The 27,980-nt window shown below is 56.0% G+C and overlaps 1 long non-coding RNA gene across 1 annotated transcript; it reads left to right on the forward strand.

Annotated features, from left to right (window-relative positions):
* Positions 1–1,502: 1,502 nt before the first annotated feature.
* LOC142486785 (uncharacterized) lies at positions 1,503–10,997 on the forward strand. Its single transcript, XR_012799062.1, has 3 exons — positions 1,503–1,665; positions 4,119–4,224; positions 10,968–10,997. It is a non-coding gene; the product is annotated as an uncharacterized LOC142486785 (long non-coding RNA).
* Positions 10,998–27,980: the final 16,983 nt, after the last annotated feature.

A 27,980-nucleotide genomic window follows, 5' to 3' on the forward strand; every position in this document is an offset into this window, starting at 1 on the left:
CCCACCCTGAATATACCCCTGCCCTGAATATACCTCCAAGAATATACCCCCACTCTGAATATACCTCAACCCTGAATATACCTCCAGGAATATACCCCCTGCCCTTAATATACCTCCAGGAATATACCCCCTGCCCTGAATATACCTCCAAGAATATACCCCTGCCCTGAATATACCTCCAAGAATATACCCCCACCCTGAATATACCTCAACCCTGAATATACCTCCAGGAATATACCCCCTGCCCTTAATATACCTCCAGGAATATACCCCCTGCTCTGAATATACCTCCAAGAATATACCCCCTGCCCTGAATATACCTCCAGGAATATACCCCCTGCCCTTAATATACCTCCAGGAATATACCCCCTGCCCTGAATATACCTCCAGGAATATACCCCCAGCCCTGAATATACCTCCAGGAATATACCCCCGCCCTGAATATACCTCCAGGAATATACCCCTCTTAGAATAACATTCAGGAATATACCCCTGCCCTGATCATACACAGACTACCCCCCCTGCCCTGAACATACCCCGGCTCACCCCTGTATATCTCACCCACCATATGTATATATAACTGACTGCCCAGTCCTTCCCGCATTGCTTGTACTGCGCCGCTGTGCATGTTGGTGCTGATTAAAGAGGAATGTCAATAAGTATTAATTGTTTTTTAATGAGTGTGGGGTGTGGGGGGGGGGGGGGAGCGGTTTGTTGGGATCCAGTGGAGAACGGATACTCAGTGTAACTATACATGGCTGTGTTACCGGCCTCACTCTGACCCGCGGAGCTCACACTCTACTCTGGAATCCACTGCTGTTGCCTAGCGACAGCATTTTATGAGCAACCGGCAGTTGGTTGGGAGTGTGGGGGGGGCTGTGTGTGTCAGTGACAGGGGGGCTGTGTGTCAGTGACAGGGGGCTGTGTGTCAGTGACCGGGGGGCTGTGTGTGTCAGTGTGGGGAGGCTGTGTGTGTCAGTGACCGGGGGCTGTGTGTCAGTGACCGGGGGCTGTGTGTGTCAGTGACCGGGGGCTGTGTGTGTCAGTGACCGGGGGCTGTGTGTGTCAGTGACCGGGGGCTGTGTGTGTCAGTGACAGGGGGGCTGTGTGTCAGTGTGGGGAGGCTGTGTGTGTCAGTGACAGGGGGGCTGTGTGTGTCAGTGTGGGGAGGCTGTGTGTCAGTGACCGGGGGCTGTGTGTCAGTGACCGGGGGCTGTGTGTCAGTGACAGGGGGGTTGTGTGTCAGTGACCGGGGGCTGTGTGTCAGTGTGGGGAGGCTGTGTGTCAGTGACAGGGGGGCTGTGTGTCAGTGACCGGGGGCTGTGTGTGTCAGTGACAGGGGGCTGTGTGTGTCAGTGACAGGGGGGCTGTGTGTGTCAGTGACTGGGTATTGGGGTCTCAGTGTGGGGGGGCTGTGTGTCAGTGACTGGGTATTGGGGTCTCAGTGTGGGGGGGCTGTGTGTCAGTGACTGGGTATTGGGGTCTCAGTGTGGGGGGGCTGTGTGTCAGTGACGGGATATTGGGGTCTCAGTGTGGGGGGGCTGTGTGTGTCAGTGACCGGGTATTTGGGGGCTCGGTGTCGGGGTTCTCGGTGTCGGGGGGCAAGATGGATCTGGCAGAGTATTTCCAAGCTCAGTATGGACAAAGGATCCTCAAATTACTTGAGTATGTTGCAGGTTTTGTGGCCAACTCACCTCCACTCACCCCTCCCTATCCCCCCTCCCTATCCCCCCCAACTCACCTCCACTCCCCCCTCCCTATCCCCCCTCCCTATCCCCCCTCCCTATCCCCCCCAACTCACCTCCACTCCCCCCTCCCTATCCCCCCTCCCTATCCCCCCCAACTCACCTCCACTCCCCCCTCCCTATCCCCCCTCCCTATCCCCCCTCCCTATCCCCCCTCCCTATCCCCCCCAACTCACCTCCACTCCCCCCTCCCTATCCCCCCTCCCTATCCCCCCCAACTCACCTCCACTCCCCCCTCCCTATCCCCCCTCCCTATCCCCCCTCCCTATCCCCCCTCCCTATCCCCCCCAACTCACCTCCACTCCTCTCCCTTCTTCCTTCCTCTCTCTCTTTCCCTCGACTTCTTCCCCCCTCTCTCTAGCTCTCTCCCTCTCCACCTCTCTCCCCTCTGTTGGGGTGACTAGTCGTTGTTTGGGGTCAGAGGTCGGTGTTGGGGTGACAGGTAGGTGTTTGGGTGAGATGTCACGATGACAGGTCGGTGTTGGGGTGAGAGGTCGGGGTTGGGGAGAGGGCAGGTGAGAGGTCGGGGATGGGGGGTTGGGGTGAGAGGTCAGTCTTGGGGTGAGAGGTCATAATTGGGGTGAGAGGTCGGGATTGCCCAGGCCCTAATTGGTGGGTAGGAAGGTGCTGCATACAGGCCCATGCCCTGATTGGTGGGTAGGAAGGCGCTGTCTACATGCCAGGCCCTGATTGGTGGGTAGGAAGGTGCTGCCTACATGCCCAGTCCCTGATTGGTGGGTAGGAAGGTGCTGCCTACATGCCCAGGCCCTGATTGGTGGGTAGGAAGGTGCTGCCTACATGCCCAGGCCCTGATTGGTGGGTAGGAAGGTGCTGCCTACATGCCCAGGCCCTGATTGGTGGGTAGGAAGGTGCTGCCTACATGCCCAGGCCCTGATTGGTGGGTAGGAAGGTGCTGCCTACATGCCCAGGCCCTGATTGGTGGGTAGGAAGGTGCTGCCTACATGCCCATGCCCTGATTGGTGGGTAGGAAGGCGCTGTCTACATGCCAGGCCCTGATTGGTGGGTAGGAAGGTGCTGCCTACATGCCCAGGCCCTGATTGGTGGGTAGGAAGGTGCTGCCTACATGCCCAGGCCCTGATTGGTGGGTAGGAAGGAGCTGCCTACATGCCCGGCTCTGATTGGTGGGTAGGACGGTGCTGTCTACATGCCCGGCCCTGATTGGTGGGTAGGAAGGTGCTGCCTACATGCCCGGCCCTGATTGGTGGGTTGGAAGGAGCTGCCTACATGCCCAGGCCCTGATTGGTGGGTAGGAAGGAGCTGCCTACATGCCCAGGCCCTGATTGGTGGGTAGGAAGGTGCTGCCTACATGCCCAGGCCCTGATTGGTGGTAGGAAGGTGCTGCCTATATGTCCCGCCCTGATTGGTGGGTAGGAAGGTGCTGCCTACATGCCCGGCCCTGATTGGTGGGTAGGAAGGCACTGCCTACATGCCCGGCCCTGATTGGTGGGTAGGAAGGAGCTGCCTACATGCCCAGGCCCTGATTGGTGGGTAGGAAGGAGCTGCCTACATGCCCAGGCCCTGATTGGTGGGTAGGAAGGTGCTGCCTACATGCCCAGGCCCTGATTGGTGGTAGGAAGGTGCTGCCTACATGCCCAGGCCCTGATTGGTGGGTAGGAAGGTGCTGCCTACATGCCCAGGCCCTGATTGGTGGGTAGGAAGGTGCTGCCTACATGCCCGGCCCTGATTGGTGGGTAGGAAGGCACTGCCTACATGCCCGGCCCAGATTGGTGGGTAGGAAGGAGATGCCTACATGCCCAGGCCCTGATTGGTGGGTAGGAAGGTGCTGCCTACATGCCCGGCCCTGATTGGTGGGTAGGAAGGTGCTGCCTACATGCCCAGGCCCTGATTGGTGGGTAGGAAGGTGCTGCCTACATGCCCGGCCCTGATTGGTGGGTAGGAAGGAGCTGCCTACATGCCCAGGCCCTGATTGGTGGGTAGGAAGGTGCTGCCTACATGCCCAGGCCCTGATTGGTGGGTAGGAAGTAGTTGCCTACATGACCAGCCCTGATTGGTGGGTAGGACGGTGCTGCCTACATGCCCAGGCCCTGATTGGTAGGTAGGAAGGAGCTGCCTACATGCCCAGGCCCTGATTGGTGGGTAGGAAGGTGCTGCCTACATGCCCGGCCCTGATTGGTGGTAGGAAGGTGCTGCCTACATGCCCCGCCCTGATTGGTGGGTAGGAAGGTGCTGCCTACATGCCCCGCCCTGATTGGTGGGTAGGAAGGTACTGCCTACATGCCCGGCCCTGATTGGTGGGTAGAACTGCATGTCTTCCCCTCACCGTCACACTGAGCTCCGCCATGTCCCCCCTCACCGTCACACTGAGCTCCGCCATGTCCCCCTCCTCCGCAGGAAGTTCCCCCCCAAGCAGGAGGAGAAGCTCCCCCCGTGTATCCGACTGCTGGAGAAAAAGAGACAGACCCGGGTCATCCAGAGAGCGCTGCACGCAGAGAGAGGGGTGAGAGACAGACCCCTTATAAAGGGACAGACCCCTTATAAAGGGACAGACCCCTTATAAAGGGACAGACCCCTTATAAAGGGACAGACCCCTTATACAGAGACAGACCCCTTATACAGAGACAGACCCCTTATACAGAGAGACAGACCCCTTATACAGAGAGACAGACCCCTTATACAGAGAGACAGACCCCTTATACAGAGAGACAGACCCCGAATACAGAGAGACAGACCCCGAATACAGAGAGACAGACCCCGAATACAGAGAGACAGACCCCGAATACAGAGAGACAGACCCCGAATACAGAGAGACAGACCCCGAATACAGAGAGACAGACCCCGAATACAGAGAGACAGACCCCGAATACAGAGAGACAGACCCCGAATACAGAGAGACAGACCCCGAATACAGAGAGACAGACCCCGAATACAGAGAGACAGACCCCGAATACAGAGAGACAGACCCTGAATACAGAGAGACAGACCCCGAATACAGAGAGACAGACCCCGAATACAGAGAGACAGACCCCGAATACAGAGAGACAGACCCCGAATACAGAGAGACAGACCCCGAATACAGAGAGACAGACCCCGAATACAGAGAGACAGACCCCGAATACAGAGAGACAGACCCCGAATACAGAGAGACAGACCCCGAATACAGAGAGACAGACCCCGAATACAGAGAGACAGACCCCGAATACAGAGAGACAGACCCCGAATACAGAGAGACAGACCCCGAATACAGAGAGACAGACCCCGAATACAGAGAGACAGACCCCGAATACAGAGAGACAGACCCCGAATACAGAGAGACAGACCCCGAATACAGAGAGACAGACCCCGAATACAGAGAGACAGACCCCGAATACAGAGAGACAGACCCCGAATACAGAGAGACAGACCCCGAATACACAGAGACAGACCCCGAATACACAGAGACAGAACCCGAATACACAGAGACAGAACCCGAATACACAGAGACAGACCCAGAATACACAGAGACAGACCCAGAATACACAGAGACAGACCCCGAATACACAGAGACAGACCCCGAATACAGTACACAGAGACAGACCCCGAATACACAGAGACAGACCCCGAATATACAGAGACAGACCCCGAATATACAGAGACAGACCCCGAATATACAGAGACAGACCCCGAATACACAGAGACAGACCCCGAATACACAGAGACAGACCCCGAATACACAGAGACAGACCCAGAATACAGAGACAGACCCTGAAAATTTCCCGCTTTCCGCCTTATGGAAGCGACCCTCTCCCTTGGTTTAAGAGCCTCCCGGGAGGAACACCCACGATCGAGTGTGCTGGGCTGTTATGGAAACACCAACGTCCGGGAGAAATAATTGAGACACTCGGCTACTTCTCAGTTTATTGTTTCAAAGACATAAGCTTTATAGGCAACTAGCTGAGAGACCCGGCGTTGCCCGGGATGTAAATCCCAATCCGTGACGGGCCCTGGAACATTCCCGAACATGTCACCAGTTTCCATACGTCGATAACATCTCATCTTATTGTTATGAGTCATTGTTACACATTGTGATTTTAGCAGAGACTGAGGGGGTTAAAATGTTCCAGGAAAAGTGTCAGCACAAAGTCCTTGATGCAAAAATACGGCGCCGGCGTTTCTTATAAAATAACAAGTTGTTTACGATTTTAGGCTATTAAGGCAAAATTCATTATGGTTATACTGGCAGACATAATGAGGGGCACACAAAATGGAGACAGACCCCTCATATATACATTAACAGACCCCGAATACAGAGAGACCGCCCCCGAATACAGAGAGACCGCCCCCGAATACAGAGAGACCGCCCCCGAATACAGAGAGACCGCCCCCGAATACAGAGAGACCGCCCCCGAATACAGAGAGACCGCCCCCGAATACAGAGAGACCGCCCCCGAATACAGAGAGACCGCCCCCGAATACAGAGAGACCGCCCCCGAATACAGAGAGACAGACCCCGAATACAGAGAGACAGACCCCGAATACAGAGAGACAGACCCCGAATACAGAGAGACAGACCCCGAATACAGAGAGACAGACCCCGAATACAGAGAGACAGACCCCGAATACAGAGAGACAGACCCCGAATACAGAGAGACAGACCCCGAATACAGAGAGACAGACCCCGAATACAGAGAGACAGACCCCGAATACAGAGAGACAGACCCCGAATACAGAGAGACAGATCCCGAATACAGAGAGACCGCCCCCGAATACAGAGAGACCGCCCCCGAATACAGAGAGACCGCCCCCGAATACAGAGAGACCGCCCCCGAATACAGAGACCGCCCCCGAATACAGAGACCGCCCCCGAATACAGAGAGACCGGCCCCGAATACAGAGAGACCGACCCCGAATACAGAGAGACCGACCCCGAATACAGAGAGACCGACCCCGAATACAGAGAGACCGACCCCGAATACAGAGAGACCGACCCCGAATACAGAGAGACCGACCCCGAATACAGAGAGACCGACCCCGAATACAGAGAGACCGACCCCGAATACAGAGAGACCGACCCCGAATACAGAGAGACCGACCCCGAATACAGAGAGACCGACCCCGAATACAGAGAGACCGACCCCGAATACAGAGAGACCGACCCCGAATACAGAGAGACCGACCCCGAATACAGAGAGACCGACCCCGAATACAGAGAGACCGACCCCGAATACAGAGAGACCGACCCCGAATACAGAGAGACCGACCCCGAATACAGAGAGACCGACCCCGAATACAGAGAGACCGACCCCGAATACAGAGAGACCGACCCCGAATACAGAGAGACCGACCCCGAATACAGAGAGACCGCCCCGAATACAGAGACCGCCCCCGAATACAGAGACCGCCCCCGAATACAGAGACCGCCCCCGAATACAGAGAGACCGGCCCCGAATACAGAGAGACCGACCCCGAATACAGAGAGACAGACCCCGAATTCAGAGAGACAGACCCCGAATACAGAGAGACAGACCCCGAATACAGAGAGACAGATCCCGAATACAGAGAGACCGCCCCCGAATACAGAGAGACCGCCCCCGAATACAGAGAGACCGCCCCCGAATACAGAGAGACCGCCCCCGAATACAGAGAGACCGCCCCCGAATACAGAGAGACCGCCCCCGAATACAGAGAGACCGCCCCCGAATACAGAGACCGCCCCCGAATACAGAGAGACCGGCCCCGAATACAGAGAGACCGGCCCCGAATACAGAGAGACCGACCCCGAATACAGAGAGACCGACCCCGAATACAGAGAGACCGACCCCGAATACAGAGAGACCGACCCCGAATACAGAGAGACCGACCCCGAATACAGAGAGACCGACCCCGAATACAGAGAGACCGACCCCGAATACAGAGAGACCGACCCCGAATACAGAGAGACCGACCCCGAATACAGAGAGACCGACCCCGAATACAGAGAGACCGACCCCGAATACAGAGAGACCGACCCCGAATACAGAGAGACCGACCCCGAATACAGAGAGACCGACCCCGAATACAGAGAGACCGACCCCGAATACAGAGAGACCGACCCCGAATACAGAGAGACCGACCCCGAATACAGAGAGACCGACCCCGAATACAGAGAGACCGACCCCGAATACAGAGAGACCGACCCCGAATACAGAGAGACCGACCCCGAATACAGAGAGACCGACCCCGAATACAGAGAGACCGACCCCGAATACAGAGAGACCGACCCCGAATACAGAGAGACCGACCCCGAATACAGAGAGACCGACCCCGAATACAGAGAGACCGACCCCGAATACAGAGAGACCGACCCCGAATACAGAGAGACCGACCCCGAATACAGAGAGACCGACCCCGAATACAGAGAGACCGACCCCTCATATATGGATTAACAGACCCCGAATACAGAGAGACCGACCCCGAATACAGAGAGACCGACCCCTCATATATGGATTAACAGACCCCGAATACAGAGAGACCGACCCCGAATACAGAGAGACCGACCCCGAATATAGAGAGACCGCCCCCGAATACAGAGAGACCGCCCCCGAATATAGAGAGACCGACCCCGAATACAGAGAGACCGCCCCCGAATACAGAGAGACCGCCCCCGAATACAGAGAGACCGCCCCCGAATACAGAGAGACCGACCCCGAATACAGAGAGACCGACCCCTCATATATGGATTAACAGACCCCGAAAACAGAGAGACCGACCCCGAATACAGAGAGACCGACCCCTCATATATGGATTAACAGACCCCGAATACAGAGAGACCGACCCCGAATACAGAGAGACCGACCCCTCATATATGGATTAACAGACCCCGAATACAGAGAGACCGACCCCGAATACAGAGAGACCGCCCCCGAATACAGAGAGACCGCCCCCGAATACAGAGAGACCGACCCCGAATACAGAGAGACCGACCCCGAATACAGAGAGACCGCCCCCGAACACAGAGAGACCGCCCCCGAACACAGAGAGACCGCCCCCGAACACAGAGAGACCGCCCCCGAATACAGAGAGACCGCCCCCGAATACAGAGAGACCGCCCCCGAATACAGAGAGACCGCCCCCGAATACAGAGAGACCGCCCCCGAATACAGAGAGACCGCCCCCGAATACAGAGACCGCCCCCGAATACAGAGAGACCGACCCCGAATACAGAGAGACCGACCCCGAATACAGAGAGACCGACCCCGAATACAGAGAGACCGACCCCGAATACAGAGAGACCGACCCCGAATACAGAGAGACCGACCCCGAATACAGCGAGACCGACCCCGAATACAGCGAGACCGACCCCGAATACAGAGAGACCGACCCCGAATACAGAGAGACCGACCCCGAATACAGAGAGACCGACCCCGAATACAGAGAGACCGACCCCGAATACAGAGAGACCGACCCCGAATACAGAGAGACCGACCCCGAATACAGAGAGACCGACCCCGAATACAGAGAGACCGACCCCGAATACAGAGAGACCGACCCCGAATACAGAGAGACCGACCCCGAATACAGAGAGACCGACCCCTCATATATGGATTAACAGACCCCGAATACAGAGAGACCGACCCCGAATACAGAGAGACCGACCCCTCATATATGGATTAACAGACCCCGAATACAGAGAGACCGACCCCGAATACAGAGAGACCGCCCCCGAATACAGAGAGACCGCCCCCGAATACAGAGAGACCGACCCCTCATATATGGATTAACAGACCCCGAATACAGAGAGACCGACCCCGAATACAGAGAGACCGACCCCTCATATATGGATTAACAGACCCCGAATACAGAGAGACCGACCCCGAATACAGAGAGACCGCCCCCGAATACAGAGAGACCGCCCCCGAATACAGAGAGACCGACCCCTCATATATGGATTAACAGACCCCGAATACAGAGAGACCGACCCCGAATACAGAGAGACCGACCCCTCATATATGGATTAACAGACCCCGAATACAGAGAGACCGACCCCGAATACAGAGAGACCGCCCCCGAATACAGAGAGACCGCCCCCGAATATAGAGAGACCGACCCCGAATACAGAGAGACCGACCCTGAATACAGAGAGACCGACCCCGAATACAGAGAGACCGCCCCCGAATACAGAGAGACCGCCCCCCAATACAGAGAGACCGCCCCCGAATACAGAGAGACCGCCCCCCAATACAGAGAGACCGCCCCCCAATACAGAGAGACCGCCCCCCAATACAGAGAGACCGCCCCCCAATACAGAGAGACCGACCCCCAATACAGAGAGACCGACCCCCAATACAGAGAGACCGACCCCCAATACAGAGAGACCGACCCCCAATACAGAGAGACCGACCCCCAATACAGAGAGACCGACCCCCAATACAGAGAGACCGACCCCCAATACAGAGACTGAGACCGACCCCCAATACAGAGACTGAGACCGACCCCCCATACAGAGACTGAGACCGACCCCCAATACAGAGACTGAGACCGACCCCCAATACAGAGACTGAGACCGACCCCCAATACAGAGACTGAGACCGACCCCCAATACAGAGACTGAGACCGACCCCCAATACAGAGACTGAGACCGACCCCCAATACAGAGACTGAGACCGACCCCCAATACAGAGACTGAGACCGACCCCCAATACAGAGACTGAGACCGACCCCCAATACAGAGACTGAGACCGACCCCCAATACAGAGACTGAGACCGACCCCCAATACAGAGACTGAGACCGACCCACAATGCAGAGAGACCGACCCACAATGCAGAGAGACCGACCCCCAATGCAGAGCGACGGACCCCCAATGCAGAGAGACGGACCCCAAATACAGAGAGACGGACCCCAAATACAGAGAGACGGACCCCAAATACAGAGAGACGGACCCCAAATACAGAGAGACGGACCCCAAATACAGAGAGACGGACCCCAAATACAGAGAGACGGACCCCAAATACAGAGAGACGGACCCCAAATACAGAGAGACGGACCCCAAATACAGAGAGACGGACCCCAAATACAGAGAGACGGACCCCAAATACAGAGAGACGGACCCCAAATACAGAGAGACAACCCCCTAATACAGACAGACACAGACCCCCGGTGTTATACAGAGACACAGACCCCCGGTGTTATAAAGAGACACAGACCCTCGGGGTTATACAGAGAGACCCTCGGGGTTATACAGAGACCCCCAGTGTTATACAGGGTTTGTATGTCGTCTTGCTTAGGATTTTCGCACAGCGATGGAAGGTCTCGCCCTGCGGTGGGAGGAGCTACACACTCAGGAGGCGGAGCTACGAGATTATCTGCTCAAATTCCAGCACTTCATTGTGGTGAGGGGAGGTGTGCGAGGGAGGGGGGCGTGCGAGGGAGGGGTGTACGAGGGAGGGGGAGTGGGAGGGGGAGATGTGTGGGGGAGGGGGGGAGGGGGGGTGCGATGGAGGGGGGAGTGGGAGGGGGAGATGTGTGGGGGAGGGGGGGAGGGGGGGTGCGAGGGAGGGGGAGTGAGAGGGGGAGATGTGGAAGGGAGGGGTGCGTGGGAGGGGGCGTGGAAGGGGGGGGTGCGTGGGAGGGGGCGAGGGGGGGTGCGTGGGAGGGGGCGAGGGAGGAGGGGGCGAGGGAGGGAGGGAGGGGGGGCGTGCGAGGGAGGGGGAGGTGTTAGAGGGGGAGTGGGAGGGGGTGTGGGAGGGGGTGTGCGAGGGAGGAAGGTGGCGTGCGAGGGAGGGAGGTGGCGTGCGAGGGGGTGTGCGTGCGAGGGGGTGTGCGTGCAAGGGAGGGGGGCGTGCGAGGGAAGGGGGCGTGCGAGGGAGGGGGTGTGCAGTGCTTACTGACCGGGGGGATTGCAGTGCTTACTGACTGGGGGAATGCAGTGCTTACTGACCGGGGGGATTGCAGTGCTTACTGACCGGGGGGAACGCAGTGCTTACTGACCGGGGGGAACGCAGTGATTACTGACCGGGGGGATTGCAGTGCTTACTGACCGGGGGGATTGCAGTGCTTACTGACCGGGGGGATTGCAGTGCTTACTGACCGGGGGGATTGCAGTGCTTACTGACCGGGGGGATTGCAGTGCTTACTGACTGGGGGGAATGCAGTGCTTACTTACCGGGGGAATGCAGTGCTTACTGACCGGGGGAATGCAGTGCTTACTGTCCGGGGGGATTGCAGTGCTTACTGACCGGGGGGATTGCAGTGCTTACTGACCGGGGGGATTGCAGTGCTTACTGACCGGGGGGAATGCAGTGCTTACTGACTGGGGGGAATGCAGTGCTTACTGACCGGGGGAATGCAGTGCTTACTGACTGGGGGAATGCAGTGCTTACTGACCGGGGGAATGCAGTGCTTACTGACCGGGGGAATGCAGTGCTTACTGACCGGGGGGATTGCAGTGCTTACTGACCAGGGGGATTGCAGTGCTTACTGTCCGGGGGAATGCAGTGCTTACTGACTGGGGGAATGCAGTGCTTACTGACCGGGGGAATGCAGTGCTTACTGACCGGGGGAATGCAGTGCTTACTGACCGGGGGGAACGCAGTGCTTACTGACCGGGGGGAACGTAGTGCTTACTGACCGGGGGGATTGCAGTGCTTACTGACCGGGGGGATTGCAGTGCTTACTGACTGGGGGGAATGCAGTGCTTACTGACCGGGGGGATTGCAGTGCTTACTGACCGGGGAATGCAGTGCTTACTGACCGGGGGGATTGCAGTGCTTACTGACCGGGGGAATGCAGTGCTTACTGACCGGGGGAATGCAGTGCTTACTGACCGGGGGGATTGCAGTGCTTACTGACCGGGGGGATTGCAGTGCTTACTGACCGGGGGGAACGCAGTGCTTACTGACCGGGGGGAACGCAGTGCTTACTGACCGGGGGAACGCAGTGCTTACTGACCGGGGGAATGCAGTGCTTACTGACCGGGGGAATGCAGTGCTTACTGACCGGGGGAATGCAGTGCTTACTGACCGGGGGAACGCAGTGCTTACTGACCGGGGGAATGCAGTGCTTACTGACCGGGGGGATTGCAGTGCTTACTGACCGGGGGGATTGCAGTGCTTACTGACCGGGGGGAACGCAGTGATTACTGACCGGGGGTATTGCAGTGCTTACTGACCGGGGGGAACGCAGTGCTTACTGACCGGGGGGATTGCAGTGCTTACTGACCGGGGGGATTGCAGTGCTTACTGACCGGGGGGATTGCAGTGCTTACTGACCGGGGGGATTGCAGTGCTTACTGACCGGGGGGATGGCAGTGCTTACTGACCGGGGGGATTGCAGTGCTTACTGACCGGGGGGAACGCAGTGATTACTGACCGGGGGGAATGCAGTGCTTACTGACCGGGGGGAACGCAGTGCTTACTGACCGGGGGGATTGCAGTGCTTACTGACCGGGGGGAATGCAGTGCTTAATGACCGGGGGGAACGCAGTGCTTACTGACCGGGGGGAACGCAGTGCTTACTGACCGGGGGGAACGCAGTGTTTACTGACCGGGGGGAACGCAGTGCTTACTGACCGGGGGGAACGCAGTGCTTACTGACCGGGGGGAACACAGTGCTTACTGACCGGGGGGATTGCAGTGCTTACTGACCGGGGGGATTGCAGTGCTTACTGACCGGGGGGATTGCAGTGCTTACTGACCGGGGGGATTGCAGTGCTTACTGACCGGGGGGATTGCAGTGCTTACTGACCGGGGGGATTGCAGTGCTTACTGACCGGGGGGAACGCAGTGCTTACTGACCGGGGGGAACGCAGTGATTACTGACCGGGGGGATTGCAGTGCTTACTGACCGGGGGGATTGCAGTGCTTACTGACCGGGGGGATTGCAGTGCTTACTGACCGGGGGGATGGCAGTGCTTACTGACCGGGGGGATTGCAGTGCTTACTGACCGGGGGGAACGCAGTGATTACTGACCGGGGGGAATGCAGTGATTACTGACCGGGGGGATTGCAGTGCTTACTGACCGGGGGGAATGCAGTGCTTACTGACTGGGGGGAATGCAGTGCTTACTGACCGGGGGAATGCAGTGCTTACTGACCGGGGGAATGCAGTGCTTACTGACCGGGGGGATTGCAGTGCTTACTGACCGGGGGGATTGCAGTGCTTACTGACCGGGGGGAATGCAGTGCTTACTGACTGGGGGGAATGCAGTGCTTACTGACCGGGGGAATGCAGTGCTTACTGACTGGGGGAATGCAGTGCTTACTGACCGGGGGAATGCAGTGCTTACTGACCGGGGGAATGCAGTGCTTACTGACCGGGGGGGTTGCAGTGCTTACTGACCGGGGGGATTGCAGTGTTTACTGACCGGGGGAATGCAGTGCTTACTGACTGGGGGATTGCAGTGCTTACTGACCAGGGGGATTGCAGTGCTTACTGACCGGGGGAATGCAGTGCTTACTGACTGGGGGAATGCAGTGCTTACTGACCGGGGGAATGCAGTGCTTACTGACCGGGGGAATGCAGTGCTTACTGACCGGGGGGAACGCAGTGCTTACTGACCGGGGGGAACGTAGTGCTTACTGACCGGGGGGATTGCAGTGCTTACTGACCGGGGGGATTGCAGTGCTTACTGACTGGGGGGAATGCAGTGCTTACTGACCGGGGGGATTGCAGTGCTTACTGACCGGGGGGATTGCAGTGCTTACTGACCGGGGGAATGCAGTGCTTACTGACCGGGGGAATGCAGTGCTTACTGACCGGGGGGATTGCAGTGCTTACTGACCGGGGGAATGCAGTGCTTACTGACCGGGGGAATGCAGTGCTTACTGACCGGGGGATTGCAGTGCTTACTGACCGGGGGGAACGCAGTGCTTACTGACCGGGGGGATTGCAGTGCTTACTAACCGGGGGAACGCAGTGCTTACTGACCGGGGGAATGCAGTGCTTACTGACCGGGGGAACGCAGTGCTTACTGACCGGGGGGATTGCAGTGCTTACTGACCGGGGGGATTGCAGTGCTTACTGACCGGGGGGATTGCAGTGCTTACTGACCGGGGGGATTGCAGTGCTTACTGACCGGGGGGATTGCAGTGATTACTGACCGGGGGGAATGCAGTGCTTGCTGACCGGGGGGATTGCAGTGCTTACTGACCGGGGGATTGCAGTGCTTACTGACCGGGGGGATTGCAATGCTTACTGACCGGGGGGATTGCAGTGCTTACTGACCGGGGAGATTGCAGTGCTTACTGACTGGGGGGATTGCAGTGCTTACTGACTGGGGGGATTGCAGTGCTTACTGACCGGGGGGATTGTAGTGCTTACTGACCGGGGGTATTGCAGTGCTTAATGTCCGGAGGGAATGCAGTGCTTACTGACCGGGGGGAATGCAGTGCTTACTGACCGGGGGGAATGCAGTGCTTAATGACCGGGGGGAACGCAGTGCTTACTGACCGGGGGGAATGCAGTGCTTAATGACCGGGGGGAACGCAGTGCTTACTGACCGGGGGGAACGCAGTGCTTACTGACCGGGGGGAACGCAGTGCTTACTGACCGGGGGGAACGCAGTGCTTACTGACCGGGGGGATTGCAGTGCTTACTGACCGGGGGGATTGCAGTGCTTACTGACCGGGGGGATTGCAGTGCTTACTGACCGGGGGGATTGCAGTGCTTACTGACCGGGGGGATTGCAGTGCTTACTGACCGGGGGGATTGCAGTGCTTACTGACCGGGGGGATTGCAGTGCTTACTGACCGGGGGGATTGCAGTGCTTACTGACCGGGGGGAACGCAGTGCTTACTGACCGGGGGGAACGCAGTGATTACTGACCGGGGGGATTGCAGTGCTTACTGACCGGGGGGATTGCAGTGCTTACTGACCGGGGGGATTGCAGTGCTTACTGACCGGGGGGATTGCAGTGCTTACTGACCGGGGGGATGGCAGTGCTTACTGACCGGGGGGATTGCAGTGCTTACTGACCGGGGGGAACGCAGTGATTACTGACCGGGGGGAACGCAGTAATTACTGACCGGGGGGATTGCAGTGCTTACTGACCGGGGGGAATGCAGTGCTTACTGACTGGGGGGAATGCAGTGCTTACTGACCGGGGGAATGCAGTGCTTACTGACCGGGGGAATGCAGTGCTTACTGACCGGGGGGATTGCAGTGCTTACTGACCGGGGGGATTGCAGTGCTTACTGACCGGGGGGAATGCAGTGCTTACTGACTGGGGGGAATGCAGTGCTTACTGACCGGGGGAATGCAGTGCTTACTGACTGGGGGAATGCAGTGCTTACTGACCGGGGGAATGCAGTGCTTACTGACCGGGGGAATGCAGTGCTTACTGACCGGGGGGATTGCAGTGCTTACTGACCAGGGGGATTGCAGTGCTTACTGACCGGGGGAATGCAGTGCTTACTGACTGGGGGAATGCAGTGCTTACTGACCGGGGGAATGCAGTGCTTACTGACGGGGGGAATGCAGTGCTTACTGACCGGGGGGAACGCAGTGCTTACTGACCGGGGGGATTGCAGTGCTTACTGACCGGGGGGATTGCAGTGCTTACTGACTGGGGGGAATGCAGTGCTTACTGACCGGGGGGATTGCAGTGCTTACTGACCGGGGGAATGCAGTGCTTACTGACCGGGGGAATGCAGTGCTTACTGACCGGGGGGATTGCAGTGCTTACTGACCGGGGGAATGCAGTGCTTACTGACCGGGGGAATGCAGTGCTTACTGACCGGGGGGATTGCAGTGCTTACTGACCGGGGGGATTGCAGTGCTTACTGACCGGGGGGATTGCAGTGCTTACTGACCGGGGGGATTGCAGTGCTTACTGACCGGGGGAACGCAGTGCTTACTGACCGGGGGAATGCAGTGCTTACTGACCGGGGGAATGCAGTGCTTACTGACCGGGGGAATGCAGTGCTTACTGACCGGGGGAACGCAGTGCTTACTGACCGGGGGAATGCAGTGCTTACTGACCGGGGGGATTGCAGTGCTTACTGACCGGGGGGATTGCAGTGCTTACTGACCGGGGGGAACGCAGTGATTACTGACCGGGGGGATTGCAGTGCTTACTGACCGGGGGGAACGCAGTGCTTACTGACCGGGGGGAACGCAGTGCTTACTGACCGGGGGGATTGCAGTGCTTTCTGACCGGGGGGATTGCAGTGCTTACTGACCGGGGGGATGGCAGTGCTTACTGACCGGGGGGATTGCAGTGCTTACTGACCGGGGGGAACGCAGTGATTACTGACCGGGGGGAATGCAGTGCTTACTGACCGGGGGGATTGCAGTGCTTACTGACCGGGGGGATTGCAGTGATTACTGACCGGGGGGAATGCAGTGCTTGCTGACCGGGGGGATTGCAGTGCTTACTGACCGGGGGATTGCAGTGCTTACTGACCGGGGGGATTGCAATGCTTACTGACCGGGGGGATTGCAGTGCTTACTGACCGGGGAGATTGCAGTGCTTACTGACTGGGGGGATTGCAGTGCTTACTGACCGGGGGGATTGTAGTGCTTACTGACCGGGGGTATTGCAGTGCTTAATGTCCGGAGGGAATGCAGTGCTTACTGACCGGGGGAATGCAGTGTTTACTGACCGGGGGGAATGCAGTGCTTACTGACCGGGGGAATGCAGTGCTTACTGACCGGGGGGATTGCAGTGCTTACTGACCGGGGAGATTGCAGTGCTTACTGACCGGGGGGATTGCAGTGCTTACTGACCGGGGGGATTGCAGTGCTTACGTACCGGGGGGATTGCAGTGCTTACTGACCGGGGGGATTGCAGTGCTTACTGACCGGGGGGAATGCAGTGCTTACTGACCGGGGGGATTGCAGTGCTTACTGACCGGGGGGAACGCAGTGCTTACTGACCGGGGGATTGCAGTGCTTACTGACCGGGGGGATTGCAGTGCTTACTGACCGGGGGGGATTGCAGTGCTTACTGACCGGGGGGAATGCAGTGCTTACTGACCGGGGGGAATGCAGTGCTTACTGACCGGGGGGATTGCATTTACAGGGAATAAAGTGTTTTACAGACAATACATTTATACAAATGTGTTTTTACATTCCCTGTTCTCCCCCAGATATTAAATACATTTGACTGAATTAAATATTACTGAGACAGCCAGTTTACACGGTTTTAGGGGTAGCTAGCTGGTCTTCACCGTTATTTTGTGATGCCAGCTAACCCTACCATCACAGGGTGTATAGGGTGTAAGGCTGTATATATCCCATGTATACATACATTATACATGTATACATTTTCTCTCTCTCTCTCGCTCCTCCCCCCGGTTCTGCAGAAACCTGCGCTCTATTCACTTACCTGACTTTGAGTCCACTTTACACTCCTCCCTCTCCTCTCTCAGCTCTGCTACAGACCCTGACAACCTGGTCAGAAAGTACAACTCTGCCTTATCCTCCTCTCTGGATCTACATGCCCCGCTTTCTCTCTGTCGCCCTCGCCCTTCTAACCCCAGACCCTGGCTAAACTCCCACACGCGCATGCTGCGTTCCTCCACTCGTTCCTCTGAACGCCTCTGGAGGAAATCTCACACTCTCGCAGACTTCCTTCACTACAAATTTATGCTATCCTGTTTCAACTCTGCCCTCTCGCAAGCTAAACAAGCCTATTTTTCTGCACTAATCAACATGCACAATTCTAACCCACGCCGACTGTTCTCTGTCTTTGATACTCTACTCAAACCACCCTCAGCTGCCTCTCCTTCCTCCATCTCTGCTCAGGACTTTGCTGACTATTTTAAGGAAAAGGAGTAATCCATAAGGCAGAACATCCCCTCTGTTTCTTCCCCCCATCCTACACCTCTTCCTAACTCTCCTCCTGCCTTCCTTGACTCTTTTACAGCTGTCTAGGAGGAGGATGTGTCACTGCTGGTCTCCTCATCTCCCTCTACCACTTGCCCTCTTTACCCCTTTCCCTCCCATCTCCTAAAACCTCTAGCTCCTACTATAATCCCTACGCTCACACACATTTTTAACTCCTCCCTCTGCTCTGGAACCTTTCCATCCTCCTTCAAACATGCAACAGTCATACCATTACTCAGAAACAGCAAGCTTGACCCTACCGGTCTTTTTAACTATCGACCTGTCTCCCTCATGCCTTTTGCCTCCAAACTCCTTGAACGTCTTGTATTCTCTCGCTTGCTTCATTTTCTGAACACCTATTCTCTCCTAGACCCTCTACAATCTGGCTTCCACACTGCTCACTCCACTGAAACAGCCCTCACTAAAATAACTGACGACCTCCATGCTGCCAAAGACAGAGGTCATTACACTCTGCTCATATTACTCGATCTCTCTGCAGCATTTGACACCGTGGACCACCCTCTTCTCCTTCACATTCTCCATGCTCTTGGTATTCGTAACAAATCTCTATCCTGGATCTCCTCTTACCTCTCCCATCGTACTTTCAGTGTCTCTTCTGCTAACACCTCATCCTCCTCTATTGATCTCTCTGTGGGGGTACCCCAGGGCTCTGTCCTGGGACCTCTTCTCTTTTCTCTGTACACACTCTCTCTAGGTGACCTAATCATATCTCTTGGGTTCAAATATCACCTCTATGCTGACGACACACATTTACTTTTCAGCCCCTGACCTTACACCTGCTGTACAAACCAAAGTTTCTGAATGTCTCTCTGCTATATCATCCTGGATGGCCCTCCGCCGCCTTAAACTCAACATGGCTAAAACAGAGCTCCTCATACTTCCTCCCAAACCTGGCCCTACTACCTCCTTCCACATTGCTTTTGGAAATACGATCATTCACCCAGTAGCCCAAGCACGCTGCCTTGGGGTCACACTCGACTCCTCTCTCACATTCGCCCCTCACATTCAAAACATTTCTAAAACCTGTCGCTTTTTCCTCTGCAATATAACAAAGATACGCCCTTTCCTCGGTTATTCGACTTCTAAAACTCTGACTCAGGCCCTCATTCTCTCCCGTCTTGATTACTGTAACCTCCTGCTGTCCAGCCTTCCTGCCTCTCACCTGTCTCCCCTACAATCTATCCTAAACGCTGCTGCCAGAATCACTCTACTCTCTCCTAGATCTGTCTCAGCATCTCCCCTCCTGAAATCCCTCTCCTGGCTTCCGATCAAATCCCGCATCTCGCACCCAATTCTCCTCCTCACTTTTAAAGCTTTACACTCTTCTGCCCCTCCTTACATCTCAGCCCTAATTTCTCGTTATGCACCATCCAGACTCTTGCGTTCTGCTCAAGGATGTCTTCTTTCTACCCCCTTTGTATCTAAAGCCCTCTCCCGCCTTAAACCTTTCTCACTGACTGCCCCGCACCTCTGGAACACCCTTTCCCTCAGTACCCGACTAGCACCCTCTCTATCCACCTTTAAGACCCACTTGCTTAAAGAAGCATATGAATAGCACCATGGCTGATACTATACACGATACATAATGCTTGGCCCCCTGCAGACGCACTTACCAGAACTCCCTCCTACTTATTTTTTTATTTTTATTTATAAAATATTTTACCAGGAAGTAATACAGTGAGAGTTACCTCTCGTTTTCAAGTATGTCCTGGGCACAGAGTAAAACAAATAATACATGTTTACAAGTACAGTTACATAAATGAGCAGGGTTTACATTATATACAAGACATTGCGTGCACAGTTAGAGATAATATATATTATGAGCGTATGAAACAGTTACAGACCAGATTAAAATGTGAGACAGCCTTAGATTTGAAAGAACTTAAACTGGTGGTGGATGTGGGAGTCTCTGGTAGGTTGTTCCAGTTTTGGGGTGCACGGAAGGAGAAGGAGGAGCGGCCGGATACTTTGTTGAGCCTTGGAACCATGAACAGTCTTTTGGAGTCTGATCTCAGGTGATAGGTGCTGCGTGTGGTAGGGGTGAGGAGCTTGTTCAGGTAGCTGGGTAGCTTGCCCATGAAGAATTTGAGGGTGAGACAGGAAAGGTGAACTTTGCGCCTAGACTCGAGTGATGACCAATCTAGTTCTTTGAGCATTTCGCAGTGATGTGTGTTGTAGTTGCATTGGAGAACAAAACGACAAATTGAGTTGTAGAGGGTGTCAAGTTTGCTAAGGTGGGTTTGAGGTGCCGAGCCATATACAATGTCTCCATAGTCAATAATTGGCATTAGCATCTGCTGTGCGATACGCTTTCTGACCAGGAGACTTAGGGAGGATTTGTCCCTGTAAAGTACCCCTAGTTTGGCATAGGTCTTGGTTGTCAGGGTATCAATGTGCATCCCGAATGTTAAGTGGGAGTCAAACCATAAGCCCAGGTATTTAAAACTAGTGACAGGGGTTAGGGTGGTGTTAGCGTTGGTTCTGATCTGGAGCTCAGTCACTGGAAGCTTTACAAATTTAGTCTTGGTCCCAAATACCCAAATACCATCCTACTGTCTGTACGTTCCTCCTACATACCAATTAGATTGTAAGCTCCTCGGAGCAGGGGCTCTTCTTCCACAACGTTAATTTTTATGTCTGAAGCACTTATTCTCATGATTTGTTATTTGTATTTGTTATCTATATGATTGTCACATGTATTATGGCTGTGAAGCGCTAAGTACATTAATGGCGCTATATAAAGACACACATACATGTATATAGTAGGGGGTGTAAGCCTATATATACCCCATGTATACAGTAAGGGGCGTATAGGGTGTAAGGCTGTATATATCCCACGTATACAGTAGGGTGCGTACAGGGTGTAAGGCTGTATATATCCCACGTATACAGTAGGGGGCGTACAGGGTGTAAGGCTGTATATATCCCACGTATACAGTAGGGGGCGTACAGGGTGTAAGGCTGTATATATCCCACGTATACAGTAGGGGGCGTACAGGGTGTAAGGCTGTATATATCCCACGTATACAGTAGGGGGCGTACAGGGTGTAAGGCTGTATATATCCCACGTATACAGTAGGGGGCGTACAGGGTGTAAGGCTGTATATATCCCACGTATACAGTAGGGGGCGTACAGGGTGTAAGGCTGTATATATCCCACGTATACAGTAGGGGGCGTACAGGGTGTAAGGCTGTGTATATATATATATATATATATATATATATATCCCATGTATACAGTAGGGGGCGTACAGGGTGTAAGGCTGTACTGTATATATCCCATGTATACAGTAAGGGGCGTACAGGGTGTAAGGCTGTATATATCCCACGTATACAGTAGGGGGCGTACAGGGTGTAAGGCTGTATATATCCCACATATACAGTAGGGGGCGTATATGGTGTAAGGATGTACTGTATATATCCCATGTATACAGTAGGGGGCGTATAGGGTGTAAGGATGTACTGTATATATCCCATGTATACAGTAGGGGGCGTACAGGGTGTAAGGCTGTATATATCCCACGTATACAGTAGGGGGCGTACAGGGTGTAAGGCTGTATATATCCCACATATACAGTAGGGGGCGTACAGGGTGTAAGGCTGTATATATCCCACGTATACAGTAGGGGGCGTACAGGGTGTAAGGCTGTATATATCCCACGTATACAGTAGGGGGCGTACAGGGGTGTAAGGCTGTATATATATACGTATACAGTAGGGGGCGTACAGGGTGTAAGGCTGTATATATCCCACGTATACAGTAGGGGGCGTACAGGGTGTAAGGCTGTGTATATATATATATATATATCCCATGTATACAGTAGGGGGCGTACAGGGTGTAAGGATGTACTGTATATATCCCATGTATACAGTAGGGGGCGTACAGGGTGTAAGGCTGTATACATTCCATGTATACAGTAGGGGGCGTATACGGTGTAAGGATGTACTGTATATATCCCATGTATACAGTAGGGGGCGTACAGGGTGTAAGGATGTACTGTATATATCCCATGTATACAGTAGGGGGCGTACAGGGTGTAAGGCTGTATACATTCATGTATACAGTAGGGGGCGTATACGGTGTAAGGATGTACTGTATATATCCCATGTATACAGTAGGGGGCGTATAGGGTGTAAGGATGTACTGTATATATCCCATGTATACAGTAGGGGGCGTACAGGGTGTAAGGCTGTATATATCCCACGTATACAGTAGGGGGCGTACAGGGTGTAAGGCTGTACTGTATATATCCCATGTATACAGTAGGGGGCGTACAGGGTGTAAGGATGTACTGTATATATCCCATGTATACAGTAGGGGGCGTATAGGGTGTAAGGATGTACTGTATATATCCCATGTAAACAGTAGGGGCTTACAGGGTGTAAGGCTGTATACATTCCATATATACAGTAGGGGGCGTATAGGGTGTAAGGATGTACTGTATATATCCCATGTATATAGTAGGGGGCGTATAGGGTGTAAGTATGTACTGTATATATCCCATGTATACAGTAGGGGGCGTATACGGTGTAAGGATGTACTGTATATATCCCATATATACAGTAGGGGGCGTACAGGGTGTAAGGCTGTATATATCCCACGTACTGTATACAGTAGGGGGCGTACAGGGTGTAAGGCTGTACTGTATATATCCCATGTATACAGTAGGGGGCGTATAGGGTTGTAAGGATGTACAGTATATATCCCATGTATACAGTAGGGGGCGTATACGGTGTAAGGATGTACTGTATATATCCCATATATACAGTAGGGGGCGTACAGGGTGTAAGGCTGTATATATCCCACGTATACAGTAAGGGGGGCGTACAGGGTGTAAGGCTGTACTGTATATATCCCATGTATACAGTAGGGGGCGTACAGGGTGTAAGGATGTACTGTATATATCCCATGTATACAGTAGGGGGCGTATAGGGTGTAAGGATGTACTGTATATATCCCATGTATACAGTAGGGGGCTTACAGGGTGTAAGGCTGTATACATTCCATATATACAGTAGGGGGCGTATAGGGTGTAAGGATGTACTGTATATATCCCATGTATACGGTGTAAGGATGTACTGTATATATCCCATATATACAGTAGGGGGCGTACAGGGTGTAAGGCTGTATATATCCCACGTATACAGTAGGGGCGTACAGGGTGTAAGGCTGTACTGTATATATCCATGTATACAGTAGGGGGCGTATAGGGTGTAAGGATGTACAGTATATATCCCATGTATACAGTAGGGGGCGTATAGGGTGTAAGGATGTACTGTATATATCCCATGTATACAGTAGGGGGCTTACAGGGTGTAAGGCTGTATACATTCCATATATACAGTAGGGGGCGTATAGGGTGTAAGGATGTACTGTATATATCCCATGTATACAGTAGGGGGCGTACAGGGTGTAAGGCTGTACTGTATATATCCCATGTATACAGTAGGGGGCGTATAGGGTGTAAGGATGTACTGTATATATCCCATATATACAGTAGGGGGCGTACAGGGTGTAAGGCTGTATATATCCCACGTATACAGTAGGGGCGTACAGGGTGTAAGGCTGTACTGTATATATCCCACGTATACAGTAGGGGGCGTACAGGGTGTAAGGATGTACTGTATATATCCCATGTATACAGTAGGGGGCGTAAGGATGTACTGTATATATCCCATGTATACAGTAGGGGGCGTATAGAGTGTAAGGATGTACTGTATATATCCCATGTATACAGTAGGGGGCTTACAGGGTGTAAGGCTGTATACATTCCATATATACAGTAGGGGGCGTATAGGGTGTAAGGATGTACTGTATATATCCCATGTATACAGTAGGGGGCGTATACGGTGTAAGGATGTTACTGTATATATCCCATATATACAGTAGGGGGCGTACAGGGTGTAAGGCTGTATATATCCCACGTATACAGTAGGGGGCGTACAGGGTGTAAGGCTGTACTGTATATATCCCATGTATACAGTAGGGGGCGTATAGGGTGTAAGGATGTACAGTATATATCCCATGTATACAGTAGGGGGCGTATAGGGTGTAAGGATGTACTGTATATATCCCATGTATACAGTAGGGGGCTTACAGGGTGTAAGGCTGTACTGTATATATCCCATGTATACGTTTTCTCTCCCCCAGGAGAATGACCAGAAGCGTCTCCGCGCAGTAAGAAAGCCGCGAGGGAGCGAGAGCTGCGGGGGCAGAAGGAGCGCGAGTTTGGCGTCCTGCAGAGCGAGTGTGAGGAGCTCAGGAAGCGGAAGCAGAAAATGGCCAAAGCTATCGAAAGATACAGCAAATTCTACCAGTATCTGGAGAGAGTGGGTGGAGGCTTCAGAGGAGGTGAGGGGGGAGAGAGAGAGGAGGGGGGAGAGAGAGAGGAGGGGGAGAGAGAGGAGGGGGGGGGAGAGAGAGGAGGGGGGGGGGAGAGAGAGGAGGGGGGGGGGAGAGAGAGGAGGGGGGGGGAGAGAGAGGAGGGGGGGAGAGAGAGAGGGAGGGGGGGAGAGAGAGAGGAGGGGGGGGAGAGAGAGGAGGGGGGGGAGAGAGAGGAGGGGGGGGAGAGAGAGGAGGGGGGGGAGAGAGAGAGGGGGGGGGGGAGAGAGAGGAGGGGGGGGGAGAGAGAGGAGGGGGGGAGAGAGAGGAGGGGGGAGAGAGAGAGGAGGGGGGGGAGAGAGAGGAGGGGGGGGGAGAGAGAGGAGGGGGGGAGAGAGAGAGGAGGGGGGGAGAGAGAGAGGAGGGGGGGAGAGAGAGAGGAGGGGGGGAGAGAGAGGAGGAGGGAGGGGAGAGAGAGAGGAGGGGAGAGAGAGAGGGAGGGGGGGAGAGAGAGGAGGGGGGGAGAGAGAGGAGGGGGGGGGAGAGAGAGGAGGGGGGGGGAGAGAGAGAGGAGGGGGGGGAGAGAGAGAGGAGGGGGGGGAGAGAGAGGAGGGGGGGGAGAGAGAGGAGGGGGGGAGAGAGAGGAGGGGGGGGAGAGAGAGGAGGGGGGGGGAAGAGAGAGAGAGGGGGGGGGGAAGAGAGAGAGGAGGGGGGGGGGAAGAGAGAGAGGAGGGGGGGGGAAGAGAGAGAGGAGGGGGGGGGAAGAGAGAGAGGAGGGGGGGGGAAGAGAGAGAGGAGGGGGGGGGAAGAGAGAGAGGAGGGGGGGGGGAAGAGAGAGAGGAGGGGGGGGGGAAGAGAAGAGAGGAGGGGGGGGGGAAGAGGAGAGGAAGGGGGGGGGAAGAGAGAGAGGAGGGGGGGGGGAAGAGAGAGAGGAGGGGGGGGGAAGAGAGAGAGGAGGGGGGGGAAGAGAGAGAGGAGGGGGGGGGGAAGAGAGAGAGGAGGGGGGGGGGAAGAGAGAGAGGAGGGGGGGGGGGAAGAGAGAGATGGAGGGGGGGGGGGAAGAGAGAGAGGCAGGGGGGGGGGAAGAGAGAGAGGAGGGGGGGGGGAAGAGAGAGAGGAGGGGGGGGGGGAAGAGAGAGAGGAGGGGGGGGGGAAGAGAGAGAGGAGGGGGGGGGGGAAGAGAGAGAGGAGGGGGGGGGGAAGAGAGAGAGGAGGGGGGGGGGAAGAGAGAGAGGAGGGGGGGGGGAAGAGAGAGAGGAGGGGGGGGGGAAGAGAGAGAGGAGGGGGGGGGAAGAGAGAGAGGAGGGGGGGGGAAGAGAGAGAGAGGAGGGGGGGGGGAAGAGAGAGAGGAGGGGGGGGGGAAGAGAGAGAGGAGGGGGGGGGGGAAGAGAGAGAGGAGGGGGGGGGAAGAGAGAGAGGAGGGGGGGGGGAAGAGAGAGAGGAGGGGGGGGGAAGAGAGAGAGGAGGGGGGGGGAAGAGAGAGAGGAGGGGGGGGGGAGAGAGAGAGGAGGGGGGGGGAGAGAGAGAGGAGGGGGGGGGAGAGAGAGAGGAGGGGGGGGAGGGGGAGGGAGAGAGGGGGGGGGAGAGAGAGAGGAGGGGGGGAGAGAGAGAGGAGGGGGGGGAGAGGAGAGAGGAGGGGGGAGAGAGAGAGAGGAGGGGGGAGAGAGAGAGAGGAGGGGGGAGAGAGAGAGAGGAGGGGGGAGAGAGAGAGAGGAGGGGGGAGAGAGAGAGAGGAGGGGGGAGAGAGAGAGAGGAGGGGGGAGAGAGAGAGAGGAGGGGGGAGAGAGAGAGAGGAGGGGGGAGAGAGAGAGAGGAGGGGGGAGAGAGAGAGAGGAGGGGGGAGAGAGAGAGAGGAGGGGGGAGAGAGAGAGAGGAGGGGGGAGAGAGAGAGAGGAGGGGGGAGAGAGAGAGAGAGGGGGGAGAGAGAGAGAGGAGGGGGGAGAGAGAGAGAGGAGGGGGGAGAGAGAGAGAGGAGGGGGGAGAGAGAGAGAGGAGGGGGGAGAGAGAGAGAGGAGGGGGGAGAGAGAGAGAGGAGGGGGGAGAGAGAGTAGAGGAGGGGGGAGAGAGAGAGGAGGGGGGACGAGAGAGAGAGGGGGGCGAGGGGCGGGGGAGGGGGAGAGGGGAGGGGGAGGGGGGAGATGGGAGAGGAGGGGAGAGGGGGAAGAGAGACGGGGGAGAGAGAGGGGGGAGGGTGGCGGAGTGCTTCAGAGGAGGTGAGGGAGAGGGAGGGAGAGAGTGGTGGAGGCTTCAGAGAAGGTGAGGGAGTGGGCGAGAGGGGGGAGATGGGGAGGGTGGGAGTGGGGGAGAGGGGGAGGGGGGGGGAGAGAGAGAGGGGGGGGGGAGAGAGAGAGGAGGGGGGGGAGAGAGAGAGGAGGGGGGGGGAGAGAGAGAGGAGGGGGGGGGGAGAGATGAGGGGGGGGGGAGAGAGAGGAGGAGGGGGGGGAGAGAGAGAGGGAGGGGGGTGGAGAGAGAGAGGAGGGGGGGTGGAGAGAGAGAGGAGGGGTGGGGAGAGAGAGAGGAGGTTGGGGGAGAGAGAGGAGGGGGGGAGAGAGAGAGGAGGGGGGGGGAGAGAGAGAGGAGGGGGGGAGAGAGAGAGAGGAGGGGGGGAGAGAGAGAGGAGGGGGGGGAGAGAGAGAGGAGGGGGGGGAGAGAGAGAGGAGGGGGGGAGAGAGAGAGGAGGGGGGGAGAGAGAGAGGAGGGGGGGAGAGAGAGAGAGGGGGAGAGAGAGAGAGAGAGAGAGGAGGGGGGGGAGAGAGAGAGGAGGGGGGGAGAGAGAGAGGAGGGGGGGAGAGAGAAAGGAGGGGGGAGAGAGAGAGGAGGGGGGGAGAGGAGAGAGGAGGGGGGGAGAGAGAGAGGAGGGGGGGGGGAGAGAGAGAGGAGGGGGGGGAGAGAGAGAGGAGGGGGGGGAGAGAGAGAGGAGGGGGGGGAGAGAGAGGAGGGGGGGAGAGAGAGAGGAGGGGAGAGAGAGAGGGAGGGGAGGGGGGGAGAGAGAGAGGAGGGGGGGAGAGAGAGAGGAGGGAGAGAGAGAGGAGGGGGGGGAGAGAGAGAGGAGAGGGAGAGGGGGAGAGAGAGAGAGGAGGGGGAGAGGGGGAGAGAGAGAGAGGAGGGGGGAGAGAGAGAGAGGAGGGGG

The sequence above is a fragment of the Ascaphus truei genome, unplaced genomic scaffold, assembly GCF_040206685.1.
Source record: "Ascaphus truei isolate aAscTru1 unplaced genomic scaffold, aAscTru1.hap1 HAP1_SCAFFOLD_990, whole genome shotgun sequence".
Taxonomy (NCBI): Eukaryota; Metazoa; Chordata; class Amphibia; order Anura; family Ascaphidae; genus Ascaphus; species Ascaphus truei.